General features: G+C 46.1%; 1 protein-coding gene across 9 annotated transcripts in view; it reads right to left on the reverse strand.

Moving 5' to 3' along the window:
• The window catches only part of LOC109878941 (zinc finger MIZ domain-containing protein 1), a 237,877-nt gene that overhangs the window by 59,359 nt on the left and 151,018 nt on the right, over positions 1-27,500 (reverse strand). For 8 of the 9 annotated variants that reach the window (XM_031823736.1, XM_031823742.1, XM_031823735.1 and 5 more), the window contains one exon: positions 5,702-5,843. The exons of the other annotated variant lie outside the window; for it this stretch is intronic. The gene's annotated coding sequence lies outside the window, so the exon portion shown is untranslated. The remainder of the gene's footprint in view (positions 1-5,701; positions 5,844-27,500) is intronic. 9 annotated transcript variants of the gene reach the window in all.

Genomic DNA, 27,500 nt, shown 5'->3' on the forward strand with positions numbered 1-27,500 from the left:
AAATTATTTAACTTATAATTCACTGTATCACAATTCCAATGGGTCAGAAGTTTACATACACTAAGTTGACTGTACCTTTAAACAGCTTGGCAAATTCCAGAAAATGTCATGCCTTTAGAAGCTTCTGCTAATTGACATAATCTGAGTCAATTGGAGGTGTACCTGTGGATGTATTTCAAGTCCTCACCTTCAAACTCAGTGCCTCTTTGCTTGACATCATTGAAAAATCAAAATAAATCAGCCAAGACCCCAGAAAAAAATTGTGGACCCCCACAAGTCTGGTTCATCCTTGGGAGCAATTTCCAAACCCCTGAAGGTACCACGTTCATCTGTACAAACAATAGTACGCAAGTATAAACAACATGGGACCAAGCAGCCGTCATACCACTCAGGAAGGAGACGCGTTCTGTCTCCTAGAGATGAACGTACTTTGGTGTGGAAAGTGCAAATCAATCCCAGAACAACAGCAAAGGACCTTGTGAAGATGCTGGAGGAAACAGGTACAAAAGTATCTATATCCACAGTAAAACGAGTCCTATATCGACATAACCTGAAAGGCCGCTCAGCAAGGAAGAAGCCACTGCTCCAAAACCACCATAAAAAAGCCAGACTACGGATTGTAACTGCACATGGGGACAAAGGTCGTACTTTTTGGAGAAATGTCCTATGGTCTGATGAAACAAAAATAGAACTGTTTGTCCATAATGACCACCGTTATGTTTGGAGGAAAAAGGGGGGGGCTTGCAAGCCGAAGAACACCATCCCAACCGTGAAGCACGGGGGTGGCAGCATCATGTTGTGGAGGTGCTTTGCTGCAGGAGGGACTGGTGCACTTCACAAAATAGATGGCATCATGAGGTAGGAAAATTATATGGATATATTGAAGCAACGTCTCAAGACATTTGTCAGGAAGTTAAAGCTTGGTTGCAAATGGGTCTTCCAAATGGACAATGACCCCAAGCATACTTCCAAAGTTGTGGCAAAACGGCTTAAGGAAAACAAAGTCAAGGTATTGGAGTGGCCATCACAAAGCCCTGACCTCAATCCTATAGAAAATTTATGGGCAGAACTGAAAAAGTGTGTGTGTGAGCAAGGAGGCCTACAAACCTGACTCAGTTACATCAGTTCTGTTAGAAGGAATGGGCCAAAATTCACCCAACTTATTGTGAGAAGCTACCTGAAACATTTGACCCAAGTTAAACAATTTAAAGGCAATGTACTAATTGAGTGTATGTTAACTTCTGACCCACTGGGAATGTGATGAAAGAAATAAAAGCTGAAATAAATCATTCTCTCTACTATTATTCTGACATTTCACATTCTTAAAATAAAGTGGTGATCTTAACTGACCTAAGACAGGGAATTGTTACTAGGATTAAATGTCAGGAATTGTGAAAAACTGAGTTTAAATGTATTTGGCTACAGTTTATATAAACTTCCCACTTCAACTGTAACTAATCTTGGAACCCAGAACCAAATCTAAAATGCGCTAAGTAGCTATTTGATTACTGGATTTACGTTTCACTGCAATCCAGTTATGTTGAAAACAACAACGTTAATGATGATGAACATCACCTACATGAACATAATCTAACAAAAAGAATGTTGCTGTTGGCTATCACCTACGTGAACAGCTCATCCTACAAAATCCTGGCCCCAATTACACATCGCTCAGGGGGGAGAGGTCCCCCACAAAGCCCTGGGTGACGTCACCCTACACATTATCTCCCAGTAAAAAGACAGACAGGCAGCAGCACACCTCCTGTTTAAGGTTATCAATACTGTCTGCCCCTCTGATTGACTAGTACAGCTACTCCTCACAGCAGATAGTACAACCTCTCTCTCTCTCTGTCTCTTTTTCTCCCTCATTCCCTCTCTTATCTCCATCCCTCTCGCTCTCCTTCACTCTACCTTTCCCCTCGATCTCACTACTTCTCCCCTCTCACTCTTTCTCACTACCTCTCCCCCGTCCTCCCTCTCTACCTCTGTAATTGATGTGGTGGGGTGGCTCAGAGGGAGAAGACGATGGATTAATAGGTGTAGTGGTGGTAAATCAGTCACTCCTCTATCCCTCCATCATGCCACATTTATCTCCATCACAGCTACAAATTCCTCCAAACAAAGAACACTGTGAAACAACCCCCCATGATGCACTGGGGTAGCCAGGGTTCTACAGCCCTGCTCAGAGCTGATAAAGGCTTAAGTTTATGATACCATGCTGAAAAGCAGAAAGGAATGGGTGGAGAGGGGAGAAGGAGAGGGGGAGAGAGAGAAGGGATATGGAATGTAAAGACTAAGAAAGATAGGATGGAGGAAGAAAGGAAAAGGGTGGAAGAGAAGGTGAGAGCGGCAGGATGGAGGAAAAGAGAGGTAGAGAAAGTGAAGGAGGGAAAGAGAGGGAGAAGAGATGTTGCTCAGCTCAGGAGCTTTGTGGACTGGATTTGGCTTAGGAGGGAGGGAGGGAGGGAGGGAGGGAGGGGAGGGGAGGGGAGGGGAGGGGAGGGAGGGAGGGAGGGAGGGAGGGAGGGAGGGAGGGAGGGAGGGAGGGAGGGAGGGAGGGAGGGAGGGAGGGAGGGAGGGAGGGAGGGAGGGAGGGAGGGAGGGAGGGAGGGAGGGAGGGAGGGACGGACGGACGGACAGACAGTAATAGAGTTGTAATGAAGCACTTTCATGAAGCTCCAAGGTAAAACTTCAAGGGGATACTTATCTGAGGTAAAACAGTGCATGTATTACTAATACTAGGAGATTAGGGATTATAGGAGTAGAATTACCTGGAATATAGTCCACTCAAAGGAGAATACAACCCACTCAAATGAGAATATAGCCCCCTCCAAGGAGAATATAGCCCCCGCAAAGGAGAATATAGCCCACTCAAAGGAGAATATAGCCCACTCAAAGGAGAATATAGCCCACTCAAAGGAGAATATAGCCCAATCAAAGGAGAATATAGCCCACTCAAAGGAGAATATAGCCCACTCAAAGGAGAATACAACCCACACAAAGGAAAATACAACCCACTCAAAGGAAAATATAGCCCACTGAAAGGAGAATACAACCCACTCAAAGGAAAATATAGTCCACTCAAAGGAGAATACAACCCACTCAAAGGAGAATATAGTCCACTCAAAGGAGAATATAGTCCACTCAAAGGTGTTTACAGTCCACTCAAAGGAGTTTACAGCCCACTCAAAGGAGAATACAACCCACTCAAAGGAGAATATAGTCCACTCAAAGGAGAATATAGTCCACTCAAAGGTGTTTACAGTCCACTCAAAGGAGTTTACAGCCCACTCAAAGGAGAATACAACCCACTCAAAGGAGAATATAAGTCCACTCAAAGGAGAATACAACCCACTCAAAGGAGTTTACAGCCCACTCAAAGGAGTTTACAGTCCACTCAAAGGAGAATACAACCCACTCAAAGGAGTTTACAACCCACTCAAAGGAGTTTACAGCCCACTCAAAGGAGAATACAACCCACTCAAAGGAGTTTACAACCCACTCAAAGGAGTTTACAACCCACTCAAAGGAGTTTACAACCCACTCAAAGGAGTTTACAGTCCACTCAAAGGAGAATACAACCCACTCAAAGGAGTTTACAACCCACTCAAAGGAGTTTACAACCCACTCAAAGGAGTTTACAGCCCACTCAAAGGAGTTTACAGCCCACTCAAAGGAGAATACAACCCACTCAAAGGAGTTTACAGTCCACTCAAAGGAGTTTACAGTCCACTCAAAGGAGTTTACAGCCCACTCAAAGGAGTATATTGTCTATTAAAAGTATTGCAATTGTTTTGAGACATCACTTGCTGAGGACATGTGAAAATGTTGGACAAGACACGGAAAAACCAGAGCCGTGATTCATTATGATCAAAACCACACAACATAATCTACTGTAACATTCAGTACGTTTACATGCACAGTAATAATTCCATGTGAACTGATTATGGCAGTAGACAGATTATGAAATAGTCATGTAAACACCTTCCTCTGTTTATCTTAATTGGCGTGAGGGTCAAAATCTAAGTAAGCATACGGCGATTTAAACACCTGGTTGTCTGAGCAACGGTTAAAATTATTAGGACATGTAAACACCTTAATCGACGTTCCAGCAGTGTAATTGATTTGTGTATGTGCTAGCACCAGCCGAGAGCCTCCCTCTTTAGTGCGAGGGAAGTGAGTTCAGAACAAACTGAATGTATGTGTCTTAAAGGTACTTTTCACATAAAAACCTTTATATGTCGGAAATCAGAATCAAATATGCTTTCCAGAAATAACATCTTCGTTTATTTTCAGATTGCCATCAGGGGGCCTGATTTCAGATGTGTCCATGTAAACAGGTTTATTAGGGAAATCGTTCTTCTTGCAAACCATGTTTTATCAAAATGTTTTATCTAACTATTATATTAATCTGACTATCCACAATAATCACATTATTGTGCACATGTAACCGTACTCAGTGTCGTTGTCAGGTAAAAGTGCAAATCTTGTGGAAGGGCAGTGAAGACAATCAGTGCTACAAAACTGAACTGTCCTCAGAACAGACAGCGCTGGCTGCAGTTACAGATATGTTCCAGCAGGTGTCTCCACACTCTCTCCCACTGCAGTCCTTCCCAGCCTCCTCACATCATATCACTCCGTCTGCAGCCTACTAAGGGCTCCCGTAAGAGTTTACAAGCGCTACAAATCCCTCCAAAGCACCTGCAGATAGGCAGACCTGCAGCCAGGCAGACCTGCAGCCAGGCAGACCTGCAGCTAGGCAGACCTGCAGCTAGGCAGACCTGCAGATAGGCAGACCTGCAGATAGGCAGACCTGCAGATAGGCAGACCTGTAGATAGGCAGACCTGCAGATAGGCAGACCTGCAGATAGGCAGACCTGCAGATAGGCAGACCTGCAGTAGATCAGTGCACCACTCACAGGGACACACTGACTCTCCAGCCCTCTACCACTGCTCCACTGTCTGACCTTGTGGCTACTGATGAACTGTTTCCCCTAACGACCCTAAACTGACCTCTAACTACTACTACAGAGCCAGGGAAAGAGAATTAGAAAGATTGAAAGGGATGGAGAGAAATGGAGAGGGCTTGAGCCCCCCCTCTCTCTCCTTAAACAAACCCCCCCCCCCCCCAACCGCTCTCAGCTCAGCCCCCTCTCTCTGCACAACCTCTCTCTTTCTCTCGGCTCAGCACCCTCTCTCTGCACAACCTCTCTCTGCCTCTCTTTCTCTCCATCTCCCCCCTGTAGGCAATGCCTTTGTTTGTGATCTCTATAGCAGGAACCTCCACGTCTGGAGGAAACCAAGCGAGGTGAAAACATGGGTCTACAGGGAGTGAGGGAGGGAGGGAGTGAGGGAGGGAGTGTGGTAGGGAGGGAGCTTTGTTGTAGCATCTTGTTCTGTTTCTGTGAAGTAGGGAGGTTGTGTTAATTCTTTCTGTCTCACTGTCCAGGTTAACGCATGGTCCTTCTCTCCAACCCTCCTCTCCTATCTTCTCTCTTTCCTCTCCAATCTCCTCTCTCTCCTATCTTCCTCTCCTGTCCATGCGCTGAATGCAGCAATCAATATTGTCCAGAGAATGTTAACATCATGGTTGCCATGGATAGGCCATTCTATTAGAGGAATAACATTTGTAGAGGTACAGAAAAAGACTCCATGGACGGTCGAATGTGTGTGTGTGTGTGTCTGTCTCTCCATATCTCACCTCCACATGAGGGTCTGATGTACCGACGGTCGCAGGTGGTAGACGTGATTACTGACGGCGAGGTTGTGTTCCAACCGGAAAGGTTCCAATACCACGCCGTCCCGGACCGGGAAGGTCAACCGCAGCTCCTCGTTGGGATTGGCTGATTGGAGCGGAGAGACAGGACAGGAAGATAGGACGTCAGCTTTCCATTTAAATGTATCTGTGGTATCTGTGGTAGTGGGGTTAGAGTTGTATACTGGTTGATTAACAGTCACACATACAGTAGACAGTGGCTGGGGCACCGGGATATCACTGGGTGGTATTACCCTGACTAACACGTGGCTGTACATTCCTATGGTTAGATGCTATAGGAGTCAACAACAGCCATGTATCAGGGCAGCATGTAGTAGTGATCAGGGTTGGGCTCAAATCCATTTAATTTCCAGTCAATTCAGAAAGTAAAACAAATTCCAATTCCAAATGTTCCCAATTAAAAAGCATTGAAGAGAATTGGAAATGTAGTTTCATTGTACTTCCTGAATAGAAAAGGAATTGAGCCTGACCCTGGTGATGTAGTGGACTAGTCGTGTCTCAGTGGCTTTGTACTGTATCTCATGAAATGGAAATAGAAACATCAATGTTCTGCTAATACTTATTGGACAGGCTTTGTTGTATTTTCAGCCACAGGTATCTAAGGAGCCACTGACAGCATGGAATAGCTCTGCTGTGTGTGTGTGTGTGTGTGTGTGTGTGTATAATTCCATACTGTACATTCATACACACTATATATACAAAAGTATGTGGACACCCCTTCAAATGAGTGGATTTGGCTACTTCAGCCACACCGTTGCTGACAGGTGTATAAAATCAAGCACACAGCCATGTAATCTCCATAGACATAGGATGCCACCTTTCCAACAAACAAAAATCATCAAATCAAATGTTATTTGTCAATGCACCGAATACAACAGGTAGACCTTACCGTGAAATGCTTACTTACAAGACCTTAACCAACATAAACTAAAGTAAAAAATTTAATAAAAAGCAACAATAAATAACAATAACGAGGCTATATACAGGGGGTACCGGTACCGAGTCAATGTGGAGGCTATATACAGGGTTACCGGTACCGAGTCAATGTGGAGGCTATATACAGGGTTACCGGTACCGAGTCAATGTGGAGGCTATATACAGGGTTACCGGTACCGAGTCAATGTGGAGGCTATATACAGGGTTACCGGTACCGAGTCAATGTGGAGGCTATATACAGGGTTACCGGTACCGAGTCAATGTGGAGGCTATATACAGGGTTACCGGTACCGAGTCAATGTGGAGGCTCTATACAGGGTTACCGGTACCGAGTCAATGTGGAGGCTATATACAGGGTTACCGGTACCGAGTCAATGTGGAGGCTATATACAGGGTTACCGGTACCGAGTCAATGTGGAGGCTATATACAGGGTTACCGGTACCGAGTCAATGTGGAGGCTATATACAGGGTTACCGGTACCGAGTCAATGTGGAGGCTATATACAGGGTTACCGGTACCGAGTCAATGTGGAGGCTATATACAGGGGGTACCGGTACCGAGTCAATGTGGAGGCTATATACAGGGGGGTACCGGTACCGAGTCAGTGTGGAGGCTATATACAGGGTTACCGGTACCGAGTCAATGTGGAGGCTATATACAGGGTTACCGGTACCGAGTCAATGTGGAGGCTATATACAGGGGGTACCGGTACCGAGTCAATGTGGAGGCTATATACAGGGGGTACCGGTACCGAGTCAATGTGGAGGCTATATACAGGGTTACCGGTACCGAGTCAATGTGGAGGCTATATACAGGGTTACCGGTACCGAGTCAATGTGGAGGCTATATACAGGGTTACCGGTACCGAGTCAATGTGGACGCTATATACAGGGTTACCGGTACCGAGTCAATGTGGAGGCTATATACAGGGGTACCGGTACCGAGTCAATGTGGAGGCTATATACAGGGTTACCGGTACCGAGTCAATGTGGAGGCTATATACAGGGTTACCGGTACCGAGTCAATGTGGAGGCTCTATACAGGGTTACCGGTACCGAGTCAATGTGGAGGCTATATACAGGGTTACCGGTACCGAGTCAATGTGGAGGCTATATACAGGGTTACCGGTACCGAGTCAATGTGGAGGCTACATACAGGGTTACCGGTACCGAGTCAATGTGGAGGCTCTATACAGGGTTACCGGTACCGAGTCAATGTGGAGGCTATATACAGGGTTACCGGTACCGAGTCAATGTGGAGGCTCTATACAGGGTTACCGGTACCGAGTCAATGTGGAGGCTATATACAGGGTTACCGGTACCGAGTCAATATACAGGGTTACCGGTACCGAGTCAATGTGGAGGCTATATACAGGGTTACCGGTACCGAGTCAATATACAGGGTTACCGGTACCGAGTAGATGTGGAGGCTATATACAGGGTTACCGGTACCGAGTCAATGTGGAGGCTATATACAGGGTTACCGGTACCGAGTCAATGTGGAGGCTATATACAGGGTTACCGGTACCGAGTCAATGTGGAGGCTATATACAGGGTTACCGGTACCGAGTCAATGTGGAGGCTATATACAGGGTTACCGGTACCGAGTCAATGTGGAGGCTATATACAGGGTTACCGGTACCGAGTCAATGTGGAGGCTCTATACAGGGTTACCGGTACCGAGTCAATGTGGAGGCTCTATACAGGGTTACCGGTACCGAGTCAATGTGGAGGCTCTATACAGGGTTACCGGTACCGAGCCAATGTGGAGGCTATATACAGGGTTACCGGTACCGAGTCAATATACAGGGTTACCGGTACCGAGTCAATGTGGAGGCTATATACAGGGTTACCGGTACCGAGTCAATATACAGGGTTACCGGTACCGAGTCAATGTGGAGGCTATATACAGGGTTACCGGTACCGAGTCAATGTGGAGGCTATATACAGGGTTACCGGTACCGAGTCAATGTGGAGGCTATATACAGGGTTACCGGTACCGAGTCAATGTGTGGGGGCACCGGTTAGTTCAGGTCATTTGTACATGTAGGTAGGGGTAAAGTGACTATGCATAGATATTAAACAGCGAGTAGCAGCAGTGTGAAAACAAAGGGGGGCTCCTGGATGGCAGGAAGCTTGGCCCCAGTGATGTACTGGGCCGAACGCAGTACCCTCTGTCGCACCTTAAGGTCAGATGCAGAGGAGTTGCCATACCAGGCGGTGATGCAACCGGTTAGGATGCTCTCGATGGTGCAGCTGTAGAACGTTTTGAGGATCTGGGGACCCAAGCCAAATCTTTTCAGTCTCCTCAGGGGGAAAAGGTGTTGTCCTGCCCTCTTCACGACTGTTTTGGTGTGTTTGGATCATGATAGTTTATTGGGGATGTGGACACCAAGGAACTTGAAACTCTCAACCCGCTCTGTCGATGTGAATGGGGGCATGTTCGGTCCTCCTTTTCCTATAGTCCACTATCAGCTCCTTTGTCTTGCTCACATTGAGGGAGAGGTTGTTGTCCTGGCACCACACGGCCAGGTCTCTGGCCTCCTCCCTATAGGCCGTCTCATCGTTGTCGGTGATCAGGCCTACCACTGTTGTGTCGTCAGCAAACTTAATTATTGGGTTGGAGTTGTGCACGGCAATGCAGCCGTGGGTGAACAGGGAATACAGGAGGGGACTAAGCACCACTGAGGGGCCCCCGTGTTTAGGTTCAGTATGGCAGATGTGTTGATGCCTACCCATAACACCTGGGGGAGGCCCGTCAGGAAGTTGCAAAGGGAGGTGTTTATTCCCAAGGTCCTTAGCTTATTGATGAGCTTTGAGGGCACTATGGTGTTGAACACTGAGCTGTCGTCTATGAACAGCATTCTCACATAGGTGTTCCTTTTGTCCAGGTGGGAAAGGGCACTGTGGAGTGGGATTGCGTCATCAGTGGATCTGTTGGGACGGTAGGCGTGGGTCAAGGGTTTCTGGGATGAGTGGGTCCAGGGTTTCCGGGATGAGTGGGTCCAGGGTTTCCGGTGTTGATGTGAGCCATGACCAACCTTTCAAAGCACTTCATGGCTACCGACGTGAGTTCTACGGGGCGGTAATCATTTAGGCAGGTTACCTTCACTTTCTTGGGCACAGGGACTATGGTGGTCTGCTTGAACCATGTAAGTATTCTCCTCGCTCTACTCTCTCTTCTCCTCTATTTCCCTCCCTTCTCCAATTCCTTTCTCCTCCTCTCGTTTCCTCTCCTCCTTTCCCTTCTCTCTCCTATCCTCTCCTCTCCTCCATTTCCCTTGCTTTTCCTCTCTCCCCTCCACCTCCCTCTCCTCTCCACCTCCCTCTCTTCTCCTCTCCTCCACCTCCCTCTCTCCCCTCTTCCTTCTATTTCTCTCGACTCCTGCTGGAAAGTACTGGAAAATCCCCGAGATGAAAGCACAGCTAGCTCCTCCATGTCCTCACTATCAAAATAACACAGAGAAATAATAGTTCATGTTATCTGATCTCAGAGCAGAAACATGTCCATCACAGTCTGATGGAACAGCTTGCTGTGCTACTCTGCTTCACCACTTCTTTCCAAGGATGATAAATTCATTAAAAAGTACTGAAAACTCATTTTGAATTGTGGGTAATAATGGGTTTTTCAAAGTACATGTGTCCCAAAATGTGTTTTCAAGCTTTGTGTGTGTGTGTGTGTTTGTGTGGAGTTGCAGGTGAATTGCCTCTTCAATAACCTCATCAGCTGTGTCGAGTTCCACTTACCAGTGGTGCAGAGCAAGGCTTACACGCACACACACACACACACACACACACAGAATTATGTTGTGCATTTAACAAGCCTTAAAAAGCGACAGGAGGCCGTAGTGAATCAAAATAACCAAACCACAAAACCGCACACTGCAGTAAAGCTACTACAAACACACACAATGTACCCTGCAATGATGAGCCCAACAACCTGAGGGGTAGTGGGGCAAATAATTACTGTATGGTGGGCAACAACACCGTAGAGGAAATGATATGTCTTCATAATCACACACAAACACACAATGCACTGTCAATATGAGAGAAGACAGTCTGGGCCTGACTGCTGATCAAGGATCAGTTTAGCCTTTTAGATCCTAGAGGGAAATGATCCTAGATCAGCACTCCTACCCTGAGATATTTTGGGACAGGTAGCGTTGGAACAGGTAGTGTTTTCCTGGAATCCACCAAACCCATATTCGTCCGTCATACTGCCAGATGGTGAAGTGTGATTCATCACTCTAGAGAACGTGTTTTCACCACTAAAGAGTCCAATGGAGGAAAGCTTAACATCACTCCAGGCGATGCTTGGCGTTGCGCATGGTGATCTTAGGCTTGTGTGCGGCTGCTCGGCCATGGAAAGTCATTTCATGAAGCTCCCGAAGAACAGTTCTTGTGCTGACGTTGCTTCCAGAGACAGTTTGGAACTCAGTAGTGAGTGTTGCAACCGAGGTCAGATGATTTTGAGCTTGTGTGGCCTATCACTTTGTGGCTGAGCTGTTGTTGCCCCTAGACATTTCCACTTCACAATAACACTTACAGTTGACCAGGACAGAACTAGCAGGGCAGAAATTTGACAAACTGACTTGTTGGAAAGGTGGCATCCTATGACAGTGCCACGTTGAAAGTCAGAGCTCTTCAGTAAGGCCATTCTACTGCCAATGTTTGTCTATGGAGATTGCATGGCTGTGTGATAGATGTTATATACCTGTCAGCAAAGGGTGTGGCTGAAATAACTGAACAGAGTCTCTCAGAGCGTTCACAGTCAGCCCACTGACATCCCTATTAGATCACAGCAAAATCACAGTCTACTTGAACATGAGGCATCAAGGCCAAAGGAACTGAGTAATATTAAGAAATGCTATAGATGGAAGGAATGTAGAGTGGAAACCTATCAACAAAACATTTAGGCAACAACAAATTCAGTCCCTTTTAGACAACTTCCTGGACAAAACGTTCCACTGTAATAGTGAAGGTGTAAACATGGCAGTAGAAAATCTAAACAGTATATTTGACCTCAGCTTCCCTATCAAATCTAAAAATGTCAAACAGAAAACCAAAGTAAATGAACAACAATGACAAATGGTTTGATGAAGAATGCAAAAACATAAGAAAGTAATTGTGGAACCTATCCAACCAAAAACAGAGAACCAGAAAACCTGAGTCTACGCCTTCACTATGGTGAATCACTAAAACAATACAGAAATACGCTACGGAAAAAGAAGGAACAGCACGTCAGAAATCACTTCAATGTAATTGAAGAATCCATAGACTCTAACCACTTCTGGGAAAATGTGAAAAACACTAAAATAACAACAACACAAAGAGTTATGTATCCAAAATGGAGATGTTTGGATAAACTACTTCTCCAATCTTTTTAGTTCTATAACAAAGAACCAACAGCAAAAACATAGACATGATCAAATACAAATCTTAGAATCAACTATTAAAAACTCCCAGAACCCACTGGATTCTCCAATTACCTTGAATGAATTACAGGAGAAAATACAAACCCTGCAACCCAAAAAGGCCTGTGGTGTTGATGGTGTCCACAATGAAATGATCAAATATACAGACAACAAATTCCAATTTGCTATATTTAAACTCTAACATCATCCTCAGCTCTGGCATCTTCCAAATATTTGGAACCAATGGCTGATCGCCCCAATCCACAAAAGTGGAGACAAATTTGACCCCAATAACTACTGTGGGATATGCATCAACAGCAACCTTGAGAAAGTCCTCTGCATTATCATTTACAGCAGACTCATACATTTCCTCAGTGAAAACAATTTACAGAGCAAATGTCAAATTGGCTTTTTACCAAATTACCGTACGACACACCACGTGTTCATCCTGCACACTCTAATTGACAAACAAACCAAAACAAAGGCAAAGTCTTCTCATGCTTTGTTGATTTCAAAAAAGCCTTCGACTCAATTTGGCACGAGGGTCTGCTATACAAACTGATGGAAAGTGGTGTTGAGGGAAAAATATACAACATTATAAAATCCATGTACACGAACAACAAGTGTGCGGTGAAAATGTGCAAAAAACACACATTGCTTTCCAAAGGGCCGTGGGGGGAGTCAGGGATGCAGCTTAAGGCCCACCCTCTATAACATAGAGCAGCAAGAACAAGTATGTGAACCTTTTGGAAATACCTGGATTTCTGCATATATTGGTCATAATATCTGATCTAGGTCACAACAATAGACAAACATAGTCTGCTTAAACCAATAACACAAACAAGTATGTAACAAGTTAATAACTGGCTGACCCTCCTGGCAGCAGTAACCTCAACCAAACATTTTCTGTAGTTGCGGATCAGAACTGCACAACGGTCAGGAGGAATTTTGGACCATTCCTCTTTACAAACTGTTTCAGTTCATCAATATTCTTGGGATGTCTGGTGTGAACCGCTCTCGAGGTCATACCACAGCATCTCAATGGGGTTGAGGTCAGGACTCTGACTGGGCCACTCCTGAAGGTGTATTTTCTTCTGTTTAATCCATTCTGTTGTTGATTTACTTCTGTGTTTTGGGTCGTTGTCCTGTTGCATCACCCAACTTCTGTTGAGCTTCAATTGGCGGACAGATAGCTTTACATTCTCCTGCAAAATGTCTCGATAAACTTGGGAATTCATTTTTTCCGTCGATGATAACAAGCTGTCCAGGCCCTGAGGCAGCAAAGCAGCTCCAAACCATGATGCTTCCTCCACCATACTTTACAGTTGGGATGAGGTTTTGATGTTGATGTGCTGTGCCTTTTTTTCTCCATTTCTCCACAACATAAAGTTGTGTGTTTATGGGAGGACACCACAGAAGAAGCCACTGATGTCCCAAAAAAACATTGATGCACATCTGAAGTTTGCAAAAGTGCACCTGGATGTTCCACAGCGCTACTGTAGTTCCATCTGTCCACATAATATTTTGCACTTTTGCGAACTTCAGACGTGCAGTAATTTTGTTTTTGGACAACAGTGGCTTCTTCCGTGGTGTCCTCCCATGAACACCATTCTTGTTTAGTGTTTTACGTATCGTAGACTCGTCAAAAGAAATGTTCCAGAGATTTCTGTAAGTCTTTCGCTGACATTCTAGGATTCTTCTTAACCTTATTAAGCATTCTGCACGGCGCTCTTGCAGTCATCTTTGCAGGACGGCCACTCTTAGGGAGAGTAGCAACAGTGCTGAACTTTCTCCATTTATAGGCAGTTTATCTTACCGTGGACTGATCAACATCAAGGCTTTAAGAGATACTTTTGTAACCCTTTCCAGCTTTATGCAAGTCAAGAATTCTTAAAATGATGTCTTCGGAGATCTCTTTCATTTGAGGCATGGTTCACATCAGGAAATGCTTCTTGTGAGTAGCAAACTCAAATTTTGTGAGTGTTTTTTATAGGGCAGGACAGCTCTAACCGATATCTCCAATCTCGTCTCATTGATTGGACTCCAGGTTAGCTGACTCCTTACTCCAATTAGCTTTTGGAAAAGTCATTAGCCTCTGGGTTCACATACTTTTTCCAGCCTACACTGTGAATGTTTACATGATGTATTCAATATAGACAAGACACATACAATCATTTGTGTGCTATTAGTTTAAGCACATTGTGTTTGTCTATTGTTGTGGAAATTCCAAAGGGTTCACATACTTTTTCTTGCCACTGTATATATCAACAAATTAGCGAGGGCACTAGAACAGCCTGCAGCACCCAGCCTCACCCTACTAGAATCTGAAGTCAAATGTCTACTGTTTGCTGATGATCTGGTGCTTCTGTCACCAACCAAGGAGGGCCTATAGCAGCACCTAGATCGTCTGCATAGATTCTGTCAGACCTGGGCCCTGACAGACCTGGGCCCTGACAGACCTGGGCCCTGACAGTGGATCTCAGTAAGACCAAAATAATGGTGTTCCAAAAAAGGTTCAGTTGCCAGGACTACAAATACCATCTAGACACCGTGGCCCAATAGCACACGAAAAACTACATAAACGACGGCCTAAACATCAGTGCCACAGGTAACTTCCACAAAGCAGTGAACAATCTTAGAGACAAGGTAAGAAGGGTCTTATATGCCATCAAAAGGAACATCAAATTTGACATACCAATTAGGATCTGGCTAAAAAATACTTGAATCAGTTATAGAACCCATTGCCCTTTCTGGTTGTGAGGTCTGGGGTCCGCTCACCAACCAAAGATTCACAAAATGGGACAAACACCAAATTGAGACTGCATGCAGAATTCTGCAAAAATATCCTCAGTGTACAATGTAAAACACCAAATAATGCATGCAAAGCAGAATTAGGCCGATAACCGCTAATTATCAAAATCCAGAAGAGAGCCATTAAATTCTACAACCACCTAAAAGGAAGTGAATCCCAAACCTTCTATAACAAAGCCATCACCTACAGAGAGATGAACCTAAGCAAGCTGGTCCTGGGGCTCTTTTCACAAACAGACCCCACAGAGCCCCAGGACAGCAATACAATTAGACCCAACCAAATCATGAGAAAAAAAAGATAATTACTTAACACATTGGCAAGAACTAACAAAAAAAACAGAGCAAACTAGAATGCTATTTGGCCCTAAACAGAGAGTACACAGTGGCAGAACACCTGACCACTGTGACTGACCCAAACTTAAGGAAAGCTTTGACTATCTACAGACTCAGTGAGCATAGCCTTGATATTGAGAAAGACCGCCGTAGGCAGACATGGCTCTCAAGAGAAGACAGTCTATGTGCACACTGCCCACAAAATGAGGTGGAAACTGAGCTGCACTTCCTAACCTCCTGCCCAATGTATGACAATATTAGAGACACATATTTCCCTCAGATTACACAGATTCACAAATAATTTGATAACAAAACCAATTTTGATAAACTCCCATATCTACTGGGCAAACTACCACAGTGTGCCATCACAGCAGCAATATTTGTGACCTGTTGCCACAAGAAAAGGGCAACCAGTGAAGAACAAACACCATTGTAAATACAACCCATATTTATGTTTATTTATTTTCCCTTTTGTACTTCAACCATTAGTACATCGTTACAACACTGTATATTTACATAATATAACATTTATTATTTTGGAACTTCTGAGTGTAATTTTTACTGTTCATTTTTACTGTTAATTTCACTTTTGTTGATTATCTTCTTCACTTGCTTTGGCAATGTTAACATATGTTTCCCATGTTAATAAAGCCCTTACATTGAATTGAGAAAGAGGGAAGAGAGGAGAGAGAGAGAAAGAGGGAAAAGAGGAGAGAGAGAGAGAGGGAAGAGAGGACGGGGAGAGAGAGAGAGGGAGGGAAGAGAGGCGAGAGTGAGAGAGGGAAGAGAGGAGGGAGAGAGAGAGGGATGAGAGGAGGGAGAGAGAGGGAAAAGAGGAGGGAGAGAGCGAGAGAGAGAGGGAAGAGAGGAGGGAGAGAGAGAGAGGGAAGAGAGGAGGGAGAGAGAGAGAGAGGGAAAAGAGGAGGGAGAGAGAGAGAGAGGGGGAAGAGAGGAGGGAGAGGGAAGAGAGGAGCGAGAGGGAAGAGAGGAGGGAGAGAGAGAAGGTACTCTACTACTCTCTGTTCATCTTTGAATGTGTTGTATCCCCCAGCAGCTTACAGCAACACTCTCCCCTCCCCTTCATTTAAGGCTCTGCCACGCTCCCTCCCTTCCCTCTCCTTTCTCTAAGCCCTGCCACGCTCCCTCCCTTCCCTCTCCTTCCTCTAAGCCCTGCCACGCTCCCTCCCTTCCCTCTCCTTCCTCTGAGCCCTGCCACACTCCCTCCCTTCCCTCTCCTTCCTCTAAGCCCTGCCACGCTCCCTCCCTTCCCTCTCCTTCCTCTAAGCCCTGCCACGCTCCCTCCCTTCCTTCTCCTTCCTCTAAGCCCTGCCACGCTCCCTCCCTTCCCTCTCCTTCCTCTAAGCCCTGCCACGCTCCCTCCCTTCCCTCTCCTTCCTCTAAGCCCTGCCACGCTCCCTCCCTTCCCTCTCCTTCCTCTAAGCCCTGCCACGCTCCCTCCCTTCCCTCTCCTTCCTCTAAGCCCTGCCACGCTCCCTCCCTTCCCTCTCCTTCCTCTAAGCCCTGCCACGCTCCCTCCCTTCCCTCTCCTTCCTCTAAGCCCTGCCACGCTCCCTCCCTTCCCTCTCCTTCCTCTGAGCCCTGCCACGCTCCCTCCCTTCCCTCTCCTTCCTCTAAGCCCTGCCACGCTCCCTCCCTTCCCTCTCCTTCCTCTGAGCCCTGCCACGCTCCCTCCCTTCCCTCTCCTTCCTCTAAGCCCTGCCACGCTCCCTCCCTTCCCTCTCCTTCCTCTGAGCCCTGCCACGCTCCCTCCCTTCCCTCTCCTTCCTCTAAGCCCTGCCACGCTCCCTCCCTTCCCTCTCCTTCCTCTGAGCCCTGCCACGCTCCCTCCCTTCCCTCTCCTTCCTCTAAGCCCTGCCACGCTCCCTCCCTTCCCTCTCCTTCCTCTAAGCCCTGCCACGCTCGCTCTCCATCCCTCCCCTCCTTTCCCCGACCCTGTGAGTGAGCAACCATAACAGGCAGTGGAATGGATTCATTTGCTCTAATGTGTTATGGGCTGCAGCACGGCACAGAGTGACTCTCTCTCTTCCCTCTCCCCCACTCTCTCTCTCCCCATATTTCTCTGATATTCTCTGCAGTCATGTGTTTTCCAAACAAGCCAATCCACATCACTCAGCTGAGCTGTCCTCTTTCCGCCTCACACTCACACACAACTGCAGTAAAGCTACTACAAACACACACAATGTACCCTGCAATGATGAGCCCAACAACCTGAGGGGTAGTGGGGCAAATAATTAATGCTCTGAAACAGAAACTCAGTAATATAAAATCACTGGAGTATGGTGGGCAACAACACCGTAGAGGAAATGATATGTCTTCATAATCACACACAAACACACAATGCACTGTCAATATGAGAGAAGACAGTCTGGGCACACACACACACACACACACACACACACACACACACACACACACACACACACACCTCTGCATTCACCCCAGTCATAGACTGCGAAAAGGTAAAGAATAGCAACATCCTGTTATGATCTATTCCTGATTAATGCTGAATGTTTCTGTGTGTACACCTTGTGTTGTCATGTGATGAGCAGGGCTGTAATGTCCAGCTACGTGGCACCCAGCACTGCAATGCAGCCAGCTGTGGTCTGACGCTATCTGATAGCTGTTGGCTGGCTATAAATATGGACAGAGCTTTGGGACAGAGCAACACATATGTGCGCACACACACAGAAAAATACACACACACACACACACACACACACACACACACACACAGCTTAACATGTATGTGCCCCAGATACCTAAGGGGCTATGGGGCCATACCACCGGTGTTTGAAAAATGTTGTATCTAAGAGCATTGAGAACTGTGCTGAGAGCAAGGGCGCGGGAGACATGGTACTTTGTGTGTGTGTTCTTGCACATGCGCATGTGTGGGTGTGTTTTTTTTTAAGTGCCTACAGAAGATCAATGCAAGAATTACAAAACCAGGTCGTCCATGAGTTAAACTGCACTTAGGAATCACATGATAGTCAATGAAGCCATAGAAACGTATTCAATAGAATGTTCCTGTGTTCCAGAACTATAAATAACTGCTGATGTAGATTGTATGTCCTGGCAGACTGCAGACTGAAAGTGGAGATGCCATGTGTCACGTGACTGAGCATGAGTTCTTGTCCTACGAAACAAGGCTGTGAGGGTGGACAGTACCACAGAATGTTACATAATAAAACAGTAGATGACACTTAGAAACCAGGCCGGCATGGAGCAGAGGAGAGGATGTAGACATCACCTTCTAATCAGCCAAGGAGGAGAGGAGAGGAGAGGAGGGAGAGGACAGGAGGTGAGAGGAGAGGAGGGAGAGGACAGGAGGTGAGAGTAGGTGAGAGTAGGGAGAGGAGAGAGAGGAGAGGGGAGGAGAGTAGGGAGGACAGGAGGGGAGAGTAGGGAGAGGAGAGGAGAGAGAGGAGAGGATAGGAGAGTAGGGAGAGGAGAGGGGAGAGGAGTAGGAAGGACATGAGGGGAGAGGAGGGAGAGGACAGAAGGTGAGAGTAGGAGAGAGTAGGGAGAGGAGAGGAGGGGAGAGTAGGGAGAGGAGGGGAGAGTAGGGAGAGGAGAGGAGAGTAGGGAGAGGAGGGAGGGGAGAGGAGAGAAGACAGAGAAGACGAGGGAGAGAAGACGAGGGAGAGGAGAGGAGGGAGAGAAGATGAGGGAGAGGACAGGAGGGGAGGGGAGGGAGGGGAGAGGAGAGGAGGGAGGGAGAGAAGACGAGGGAGAGAAGAGGAGAGGAGGGAGAGAAGACGAGTGAGAGAAGAGGAGAGAGAGAGAGAGAAGACGAGGAGGGAGAGGAGAGGACAGGGGGGAGGGAGAGGCGGAAGAGGGTGTCGTGTGACTGACGGCCAGGGCTCTCCAGCAGGACTGTTAACTCACACTCTCTGTGATTGCTGAACGGGTAAACTGAGAAATACCATGTCCTTCAGTTTCAGCATTACCAAACTGCTGACCCAACAGCAGTGTGTGTGTGACAGCGAGAGAGAGAGAGAGAGAGAGAGAGAGAGAGAGAGAGAGAGAGAGAGAGAGAGAGAGAGAAGAGAATGTGTAGTGTGTAATTACAGCTGTTGTACAGAACATCTCTCAGACCCCTATCTGAGTACACTGTTAATGCCAGACTCCCAGATACATGTGCCGTTATGAACATAACAGGCATACTGAACTGACAGTACACAGACACACAGCGTGCAAGCAGACTGTGCTAGAAATGCACTTACGTAGCTAACCACTTCAACATCTCTGAGACCATACAATAACTGTGCTGCTAGCAGGGAACGTAGTGAAAGAAGCTTACAAATTCAATGTACATTCAATGGGGGTAATTACAAATGTGTGTGTGTGTGTGTGTGTGTGTGTGTGTGTGTGTGTGTGTGTGTGTGTGTGTGTGTGTCACAGTCAGCACTGGAGCAGTGCGTTATGGTACAAAGTGCTAAAAATGTCTCTCTACATTGACAGCTGAGGTAGAGGTCATTAACCGAGCTGCAGTGGCCTTTATGTTCCGAGCCCAACAGAACCTGTATGAGTCCCTTTCAGAGACACTACCGTTGGAGGGCCCCATTAGACTACGTTGTTTACTGAGAAACACACACGCATGCACACACTGGTCCCTACACACACACAAACACCGTAACGAGCTTCATCAAATATTTACACCTCGTATTATGAAGTAGAGCCATGTCTCAGACACAAGCGCCAAGGCCAGCTATTCCAGAACAATCCCTCTCCCTGTCAACTTCATTCTTCTCACTTAGTAACAGAGAGGACTACCATGACACTGTCAATGTACATTCAACTGGAGGACGACGTCACCAACCACTTCCCAGAGGCAGAGACTTGATTGTTTATGTTTCTGCATGCAACTTTATTGTCCATAACTTCTCCCTGTTAGTTTAGCACCACTTCTCCCTGTTAGTTTAGCACAACTTCTCTATGATAGTTTAGCACTACTTCTCCCTGTTAGTTTAGCACCACTTCTCCCTGTTTGTTTAGCACCACTTCTCCCTGTTAGTTTAGCACCACTTCTCCCTGTTAGTTTAGCACCACTTCTCCCTGTTAGTTTAGCACCACTTCTCCCTGTTAGTTTAGCACCACTTCTCCCTGTTAGTTTAGCACCACTTCTCCCTGTTAGTTTAGCACCACTTCTCCCTGTTAGTTTAGCACAACTTCTCTATGATAGTTTAGCACCACTTCTCCCTGTTAGTTTAGCACCACTTCTCCCTGTTAGTTTAGCACCACTTCTCCCTGTTAGTTTAGCATATGGGAGTTGATCAAAATTGGATTTGTTTTCTAATATGGTCATACATTTAGGATAGGAAGTGCAGCTCAGTTTCCACCTCATTGTGTTGGCAGTGTGCACATAGCCTGTCTTCTCAATAGCAAGGCTATGCTCACTGAGTCTGTACATAGTCAAAGATTTCCTTAATTTTGGGTCACTCACAGTGGACAGGTATTCTGCCACTGTGTACTCTCTGTTTAGGGCCAAACACTCTGTACCCTGCTCTGTCTGTCTGTCTGTCTGTCTGTCCAGACACTCATTCTTTCCATTTCCATCTCTCCATTCCTCATTCCTTTCTTCATCTTTTTCTCCCTCTCCTCAATTCACCTCCTCCCATTTACCATCGTCCCTCTCTCTCCCTCTCTACCTCCCTCCCCTTCCTCTACCCCCCCACGTCTCTCCTCCCTCATCTCCACTCTTCATTCTCTCTATTCCTCTGGTCCTAAACCTCAGCCCCCGGGCCTCTCCTAGCTGCTCACTCAGATGGCTGTTACCATGACAACGCCAGTCTTTCAGCGAGCGCCAGGGCAAAATAATGAAGACAATGTGTTTTCCATTTAGATGAGTTTTCAGGCGCGCCACGGCAGCCAGAGAGAGAGAGATATGGAGTGTCCATCTTGCCTCTGCGGCTTTTACAGCGAAGGAAACGTAATAAGAAATTGGTCTCTCTCTCTCTCTCTCGCTCTCTCTCTCTCTCTCACACACACACACACACACACTACAATTCTCTGTAAACCAGATGGGTGGTTCACTGGCAATGAGCTCATATATGGCTGTGGAACAGTTAGATTGGGAGTGGAAGGCTGGGTGTCCACGCTGAACACTAGAAATAGGCAGCAATTTGTAACACTGTCTGTGTTTGTGTGTAAAGCTGTATCGGGTAACAGAGACAGGCAGAGGATTCTACATTCAACACACTACTGTAACACAGAGGAAGCTACAACCCAAAGCAGTGATACTTACTGTATAATACTAAGGAGTCATCTCTACCAGTGATATTTACTGTATAATACTGAGGAGTCATCTCTACCAGTGATATTTACTGTATAATACTGAGTCGTCATCTCTACCAGTGATATTTACTGTATAATACTAAGGAGTCATCTCTACCAGTGATATTTACTGTATAATACTAAGGAGTCATCTCTACCAGTGATATTTACTGTATAATACTAAGGAGTCATCTCTACCAGTGATATTTACTGTATAATACTGAGGAGTCATCTCTACCAGTGATATTTACTGTATAATACTAAGGAGTCATCTCTACCAGTGATATTTACTGTATAATACTGAGGAGTCATCTCTACCAGTGATATTTACTGTATAATACTGAGTCGTCATCTCTACCAGTGATATTTACTGTATAATACTGAGGAGTCATCTCTACCAATGATATTTACTGTATGATACTAAGGAGTCATCTCTACCAGTGATATTTACTGTATAATACTAAGGAGTCATCTCTACCAGTGATATTTACTGTATAATACTGAGGAGTCATCTCTACCAGTGATATTTACTGTATAATACTAAGGAGTCATCTCTACCAGTGATATTTACTGTATAATACTAAGGAGTCATCTCTACCAGTGATATTTACTGTATAATACTAAGGAGTCATCTCTACCAGTGATATTTACTGTATAATACTGAGGAGTCATCTCTACCAGTGATATTTACTGTATAATACTAAGGAGTCATCTCTACCAGTGATATTTACTGTATAATACTGATGAGTCATCTCTACCAGTTCATCTACAGGACACATGGTCTGCGTCATAAATGGCACCCTATGCTCTATATAGTGGACTGCATTTGACTCGGGTCAAAAGTAGTGCATCAAATAGGGAATAGGGTTTCATTTGGGGCACAGACATGTTTTAATGGGCACAGTTTTGGATTAGTGGGCCTTTCTCTCTCTCTCTGGGGAGTGTGTGTGGTGTGTGTGTATGTGTTTATCACAGGGGAATTACCTCACTGAGAAAGGGAGGGATGGGGAAGGATGGTATGTAGAGGGATAGTTTAGAGGGAAATGGACTGGGAGAGAGAGAGAGAGAGAGAGAGAGAGAGAGAGAGAGGGAGAGAGGACAGGGTGGGAGAGAGCGACAGACAGGGAGAGGGGGACAGGGTGAGAGGGGCAGTCAGGAAAGAGAGGGACAGGAAACAGAGGGACAGGAGAGAGCGAGAGGGACAGGGAGAGAGGGACAGGGGGGAGCGGGACAGACAGGGAGAGAGGGACAGGGGAGAGACGGAAAGACAGGGAGAGAGGGACAGGGAAGAGACGGAAAGACAGGGAGAGAGGGACAGGGTGGGAGAGGGGCAGACCGGGAGAGAGCGACAGACAGGGAGAGAGGGGCAGAGAGGAAAGAGAGGGACAGGAAACAGAGGGACAGGAGAGAGCGGGACAGACAGGGAGAGAGGGAGAGGGGAGAGACGGAAAGACAGGGAGAGAGGGACAGGGTGGGAGAGGGGCAGACAGGGAGAGAGCGACAGGGTGGGAGAGAGGGACCGGGTGTGAGGGGCAGAGAGGAAAGAGAGGGACAGGATACAGAGGGACAGGAGAGAGCGGGAGAGTGGGACAAACCAGGGTAGAGGGGGACAGACAGGGGAGAGAGGGGGACAGACAGGGGGGAGAGGGGGACAGACAGGAGAGAGAGGGACAAGAGAGAGAGGGACAAGAGAGAGAGGGACAGGGGATAGAGAGAGTGAGAGACTTGGATGAGAGGGGGGAAAGGAGACGAGGAGAAGGAGAGAAGAGAGGGAGAAACTTGGATGAGGGGGGGAAAGGAGACGAGGAGGAGAAGGAGAGAAGAGAAGGAGAAACTTGGATGGGGGGGGAAAGGAGACAAGGAGGAGAAGGAGAGAAGAGAGGGAGAAAACTTGGATGAGGGGGGGAAAGGAGACGAGGAGAAGGAGAGAAGAGAAGGAGAAACTTGGATGGGGGGGGGAAAGGAGACGAGGAGGAGAAGGAGAGAAGAGAGGGAGAAACTTGGATGAGGGGGGGAAAGGAGACGAGGAGGAGAAGGAGAGAAGAGAAGGAGAAACTTGGATGGGGGGGGGAAGGAGATGAGGAGGAGAAGGAGAGAAGAGAGGGAGAAACTTGGATGAGGGGGGGAAAGGAGACGAGGAGGAGAAGGAGAGAAGAGAGGGAGAAACTTGGATGAGGGGGGAAAGGAGACGAGGAGGAGAAGGAGAGAAGAGAAGGAGAAACTTGGATGAGGGGGGGAAAGGAGACGAGGAGAAGGAGAGAAGAGAGGGAGAAACTTGGATGGGGGGGAAAGGAGACGAGGAGGAGAAGGTGAGAAGAGAGGGAGAAACTTGGATGAGGGGGGAAAGGAGACGAGGAGGAGAAGGAGAGAAGAGAGGGAGAAACTTGGATGAGGGGGGAAAGGAGACGAGGAGGAGAAGGAGAGAAGAGAAGGAGAAACTTGGATGAGGGGGGAAAGGAGACGAGGAGGAGAAGGAGAGAAGAGAGGGAGAAACTTGGATGAAGTTTGGAAAGGAGACGAGGAGGAGAAGGAGAGAAGAGAGGGAGAGACTTGGATGAGGGGGGAAAGGAGACGAGGAGGAGAAGGAGAGAAGAGAAGGAGAAACTTGGATGAGGGGGGGAAAGGAGACGAGGAGGAGAAGGAGAGAAGAGAGGGAGAAACTTGGATGAAGTTTGGAAAGGAGACGAGGAGGAGAAGGAGAGAAGAGAGAGAGAGACTTGGATGAGGGGGGGAAAGGAGAGGAGGAGAAGGAGAGAAGAGAGAGAGAGACTTGGATGAGGGGGGAAAGGAGAGGAGGAGAAGGAGAGAAGAGAGGGAGAAACTTGGATGGAGTTTGGGTTGGAAAGCTGGCGTTCCTTTCAGGATGTGTTGTTCCTCACCGCTCTCCATAAACAGTGGAAAGCGACCAGAAGAAAATGTCCCAGGCTCACTATTTCCACTGTAAACACACACAACCCCCCCCCCCCCCCCGCTCTCCAATTCCTCCTTCCTCTCCCCAAAGCCCTGCATAAGCACAGAGTTCTGTCTCTAATATAGATTTTCCACCTAGTCCTTTTCCAACCGGGCCTGTAAACTCAGAGTGTTGTTATACACAGACAGATGGACAGACAGAACAGGCACAAACAGGACAACGTGCAGACCTAGACAGACAGACAGACACACACGGCATGAATTATATACAGCAATACATGTACAGTATTAAGACTGCTTTGGTGATGAGCTGCTCCATACGAGACTCTCCCACACACATCCATATTTTATTTCATGTAGACTCGAGCATGTGGAGGAATCCGCTGAACACACAGCCTGATGACACACTGTGTACGCTCATCTGTCTGTGTCTGTGTGTATATGTGTGTGTGTGTGTGTGTGTGTGTGCCTGCACTCTCTTACACGAATACATTATCCCACCACCTGCAGGGTGCAATATTGAGGTAACACACTATCTGTCAACCCCTCTATCCACACACACACACACACACACCAGGGTTTCCGTTAGGTAAATGTGGCGCTGGACATTTGACCGGCAGCATTTTAATTTACCAGACCCATATGCATTGGGTGTGTAACCTGGTTAGGGCGTCAGAATGACAGAAATCACATTAAGATTATCATAACTCATCTTAACAGAACATGCAACTCCAGGATGCAACGACATGCATCCTTACCGAATCCCGATAAGCAATTTCAAGCTGTTAGAATATATAGGCGGTGCGTCTATAGGGCTCAGGGGAAGCTTTCCCTAAAGTACATTGAATTAAATTGACAAAATTCTGCCTATACAGAAATGGAAGAAAAAAACATTCAAAATAGGCTACTACACAAGAAAACATGATTTGGGCATTAGCTTAAAAATATATACATACATATATATTTAAGTTTACAGACCCCTGGACTTTTTCCAAATGTTGTTATGTTACAGCCTTATTCTAAAATGGATGAAATATTTTTTTCCCCTCAGCAATACACTACCCCATAATGACAAACGAAAACAGGTTTTTAGAAATGTTTGCAAATGTAAAAAAACCCACAAAAAAACAGACCCTTTACAAAGAGACTCGAAATTGAGCTCAGGTGCATCTTGTTTCCATTGATCATCCTTGAGATATTTCTACATCTTGATTGGAGTCCACCTGTGTGAAATTCAATTGATTGGACATTATTTGGAAAGTCACACACGTCTATACAAGGTCCCACAGTTGACAGTGCATGTCAGAGCAAAAATCAAGTCATGAGGTCGAAGGAATTGTCTGTAGAGCTCCGAGACAGGATTGTGTAAAGGCACAGATCTTCGGAAGGGTACCAAAACATTTCTGCGGCATTGAAGGTCCCCAAGAACACAGTGGCCTTCATCATTCTTAAATGGAAGAAGTTTGGAACCACCAAGACTCTTCCTAGAGCTGGCCACCTGTCGAAAATTAACAATCGGGGGAGAAGGGCCTTAGTCAGGGAGGTGACCAAAAACCTGATGGTCACTCTGACAGAGCTCCAGAGATCCTCTATGGAGATGGGAGAACACATCCAGAAGGACAACCATCTCTACAGCAGTCCACCAATCAGGCCTTTATGGTAGAGTGGCCAGACAGAAGCAACTCCTCAGTAAAAGGCAAATGGCAGCCCGTTTGGAGTTTGCCAAAAGGCACCTAAAGACTCTCAGACCATGAGATATAAGATTCTCTGGTCTTATGAAACCAAGATTGAACTCTTTGGCTGAATACCAAGTGTCACGTCTTGAGGAAACCTGGCACCATCCCTACAGTGAAGCATGGTGGTGGCAGCATCATGCTGTGGGGATGTTTTTCAGAGGAAGGGACTGGGAGACTAGTCAGGATTGAGGCAAAGAAAAAACAGAGCAAAGTACAGAGAGATCCTTGATGAAAACCTGCTCCAGAGCGCTCTGGACCTCAGACAGGTGCGAAGGTTCAATATTTAGAAATACAATTGCGGAAAAACAATTAGCTATTGCTGTAAAGAGAAGACAATGAAAAGACTCCAATCTGTCTTTTAGTTCTCAAAATTCTCAACTTAATCTTATTGGCACCAGTGGTAAACATCATTGGGTCAGTGCCACTTTAGTTTTTTGGGGGGAAAATAATCCTCCTCCAGGTTAGATGTATTTGTGTCTCCCATTTTCGTAGGTCAATTATATTAATCTGTTTGTAGGCTACCCTGCAATTTGTCACATTAAAAAGATTCAGCTAATGTCTAGAATCTACTCATGAGATTATGAAAAGTAGGCTCTTACATAAGTCTGCAAATGTGACGAAGCATAGACTGCCTTATTATAAAGTCTGCATTTTTATGGTGAAAATTTGCTTCTCCAAACTTGAAAGCCACGAGCCGCCTATGTTAGAATAGCTGCTCACATTTACTTTTCCTCTGCTACCAAGACGAGTAACAAACAGCAAAATCACTAGCCTATGTCAATCCACTATCCCACATACTGTAGTAGAAAAGTTGACCAATTCTATTGGTCAGCTTGTCGAGAAATAAATAGCCTATTCCAAACAGACTCTGGGACATTTGTAGGACGATAGACCCCAAATTCATCCAACAAGCAGGCCTAGGCTATATCCCCAAAACTTTTTAAAAAACAACGAGGCTCATTGATAAGGGAATTCTATGCTTAAAGGTAATGATTAAAATATTCCACCCTGAAACCATATCATTGTATGAAATGTATTAGAATCATAAAACTATAATCTGATGATGTGTGTAGTTTTAGTCAGAATTAGAACAAGGACCTTTTGTTCCTTTTGAGTATGTAAACAGGGTGCAAGTGTGAAACAAATGATAAGAGGAGCTATCAACAGACAAGTTGTACTACTGTGTTCCTTACAGGACATTCTGTCCCCACCCGTGGAGGGGAGAAACTGTTAGGCTTGCAGAAGATTATGAAGCATGTTGCAGATTAAAGAAACAATGTATCTGTATAG

This window comes from Oncorhynchus kisutch, linkage group LG4 (genome assembly GCF_002021735.2).
Source record: "Oncorhynchus kisutch isolate 150728-3 linkage group LG4, Okis_V2, whole genome shotgun sequence".
In the NCBI taxonomy this organism is placed as follows: domain Eukaryota; kingdom Metazoa; phylum Chordata; class Actinopteri; order Salmoniformes; family Salmonidae; genus Oncorhynchus; species Oncorhynchus kisutch.